The sequence below is a fragment of the Echinops telfairi genome, unplaced genomic scaffold (genome assembly GCF_000313985.2).
Source record: "Echinops telfairi isolate 266 unplaced genomic scaffold, ASM31398v2 ScPeMD7_12;HRSCAF=54, whole genome shotgun sequence".
Lineage (NCBI taxonomy): Eukaryota > Metazoa > Chordata > Mammalia > Afrosoricida > Tenrecidae > Echinops > Echinops telfairi.
The window spans coordinates 9,294,417-9,297,996 of NW_022103909.1; positions in this window are offsets into that span (position 1 = coordinate 9,294,417).

Consider the following 3,580-nt stretch of genomic DNA (forward strand, 5'->3'; position numbering starts at 1 on the left):
TCTGTGGGTGTGGTATGTTGTTTTCTTGGAAAATCTGCAAAAAGCAGTTATACCAGGGTAAGTCAAAACACATAGTTATGAGGGGTCTAGTTCACACGTGCTTGCATGGGTTTATTCCAAACAAAACCTAGTTCTACATATCTCTGATCAGTGGATGGCTGCAGACGAATTCTCTTAGTCATACATTTGTCTTAGTCTTAGGGTGCTTTAAAAACAAACAAACAAAGATAAAATGAAAGCAGTGGTTTCCAAGGTGAGCTGCGGGGCCAGTTTTACTTTGACACAGAGAGGTCAGCTCAGAAGGGGACGGCTCCTATCTTTTGGAATGCCAAGGGGGAACCTTGATAGAATTTCTTGAAGGACACTGGACAATTACAAGGGCTTATTATGAAAAGGTTGAAGAAAATTAAAAACTGCAATGGTGAGAAAAAAAAGCCCAGGAAAGTTGTTCTTAAGATTTCCCCCCATCCTCACAACGCATAGGCCCATTTTGAGGGTCGCAGGCCTGTCCTATGAGAAATTCTTTTCTGAGAACCCTACCCTTTCCATACTACAGTCCCGATCCTTGCTCTGCTCGACAACCCCCACTCCCCCGCCCCACCCCCCACCAGTTTGGGGCGTTTTTTGCCCCCAAATTCAAAGAACATTTAAAAGGAACATGATGTGGGACCTTTAAGTATCTCCAAACTGCCATTTGGACTTGATATAAATGGAAGAGTGTAGCATTCTTTTGGAAAGGGTTATAGAGATGGGAACAGAGACCCAGATGGAGGCTATGTTGAGAAATAACAGTTTCACAATCTGATATTTTTGCAGCAATACTTTTTTGCCGTATCCTTGTATTTTTACATGAGAAATCCTTCATGAGACCCCTTCACCCCAGTGAGCTCTGCATCTCCATAGACCCTCTGATCGAAGGCATGGAGCCTTGTTCTCGTCACATGTGGGGGCCTAAATGAGAGCTCAGGACGAACTAGGAGAAACTGCTTGGCTTGTCTGTAACTTAATTTGCAAAATGAGTGCGTTTTCATTTTTTTCTGTTGTATGATGACATTAAAAAAAATTTTTTTTTACTTTATTTATTCACCATCTGACAGCTGACTGGAAAATTTTAAAACAAAGCTTGTTACCACAGCTGACCAGGGAAATAGCCAGTCTTGCCAACAGTTCCCTCTCTGCTCACAGTGAATATTGACAGTCAGTGTGCATGGGGAAAGAGTGGGGTGACCTGAACACCGGCGCCATGGACACATTTATTTACCTGCTCACTCAGCACCCTGCCATTCTGTTTGTATTCCCAGCTCCAGTCGGGGCCGACACCGTAAAGTTGAAGACTGAGCCCACCCCTGGCAGTGAAGCAGCTCTCGGACATTTCTTCCTGTCCGAGGGCTGGATAAGATGCGCGGATAGACATTTTGGCTGAGCTAGGGCTGAATCTGGGTCTATTCCAGGCTTTTCAGATACTAGTACAAACTTATCCCTACTGTCAAGCCACAATTAGCCATGAAAGCTGGCCAGGGTTTTCCACCTAGCAGGTGTATGTTCATTGGAAGGAAGAGTCTAGTGACAGAAGCTAAACACTAGCAAGAATTCTGTGATGAGTCAGGACACATTAACTACATAAATCTATTGTGTCTTCAGGGCTGAGCTTTATATTTGGGATCTAGACTCTCTGTAGCCTTAGAGAAAGAGAAATATTTTGGGTGATGGCAGAATCAGAAAACCATTTTTGAATGGAATTTCTAATGACTTCTGTATTTACCACATCTAGAGTTAAGTTCACAGAAGAAAGGGAGACAACTGCTGTAAGTGAAGCTGGATTTGGGGTATTCCTAAGAATGTTTTGGACTTTAGTCTTTAAACCAGAACAAATAACAAAACAAAAAGCGACTGTCCACGTCAATTCCAACTCAGACCTAAAACTACAACTGCTGTCACTGCCGTCAAGTTGATTTCAACTCATAGCAACCCTATAGGTCCGGCTAGACATTCCCCTCGGGCTTTTGAGACTGTAACTCTTACAAGAGTAGAAAGCCTCATCTATCTTCCACGGAGCTGAGGGTGGATTCAAATTGCTGACTTTTTGGGTAGCGACCCAATACGAGACCCACGATACCACCAGGGCTCCTCTTTTAGCAGAATCTTAAGAAAGGCCAAAAGCCAGACTGAGTCCGTGTAGTTGCTTCCTTCTCTCATTCTGTTCCGATGAACACTAGGCACTGGCACTGCAGTTGGCAAAAGCAGCCATCTCTTCACACTCTCGATTGGCAGTTAAAAAAATAAAGGTTGCTTAGTGGAATGAGCTTTTAAACAGATGACTCATGGCTCTTGGAGACTGCTATATTTAGTAAGCCAGTACGACAGTCCTGTACTCAGAACATTACCCCCACCCCCTCACCAACCAGTAAGGCTCACTAGGCAACAGTGCTATTGAATCCCCTTCATTTCCAGTCCCTGTAAACAGATTCAAATTCACCAAATATTCCAAGGGAGAAAGATGAGGCGGTCTACCGCTCACGTAAAGATTTACAGCCTTAGAAAACCCTCCAGAGTGTTGCTGTGAGTCGGAATCAACTCTGCAGCAGGGAGTATTCTAGTTTCTGGATCAGGACCTCTTCATTGGTATGGTGGAGGGTCAAGGCAAAAGAGGAAGACCCTTGATGAGATGGATTGTCACCGTGGCTGCTGCAATGGACTCAAATATAAGAGTAGTGGGGAGGGTATAGGACCAGACCGAGTTTGGCTGTACAGAGTGGGAACCTACTTGATGTCAGTGGGTATTATACAGGGTTGTACAGAGTTACTGGACTCTACTGACCTACTTGATACCAGTGGGTTTGGGGTGGGATAACAGACGCAGGGAGGTTTGATCTGGTCCTATTAAGAGATGGAACACGAACTTCCTCACAGAGTTCTTAACCAAGTCCCAAGCTTGCTTCTTTCCTTTATGCCTCTACCCTAGTTTTGGAAGCAATACTTCACTTATTTTTCTTAGAGAGTTTCAGCTCAGCTGTGTAGCAGTTCAAAGTCTGAAAATATAAAGAAAGTTGGCTGAAATCTAACTTCTTCCCAAGTCTAAAAGGACATCTTTTTTTTTCTGTTGTGCTGCCAACAAGTGAGTTGTTTTTGTTGTTGCCATTGAGCTAATTCTGACACGTGGTGACTCCATGTGTGGAGAGCATAACTGCTCCATCCAGCCGTCCAGGCTTTGACCCTCAGAAACAGATACCCAGGGCTCTGCTGGGTTTGAACCACCAATCTTTGGGCCAGTAGTCCTTTGGCGGATGCTTTGGAAAAGAAAGCACCTTTGTCATACAAATCCTGTCCCACTGTTTACCATTCTTTTTTCTATATAATATTTATCATTCTCATTTTGATATATTGCATTTCTAATATATTTTTATTTTAAAATTTTGTTTTTGGCTATTATTTAATCCTATAAATCTCCTTTTAATTTTTGTTTTCCTAGTAAAATTATGCTTCCAGAATGATTGAAAAAATAGTTTTATTGGCATAAATTCACACATATTCACATATCATACAATCATTTAATCATATTAAGAAAAGTTGTGCAATCATC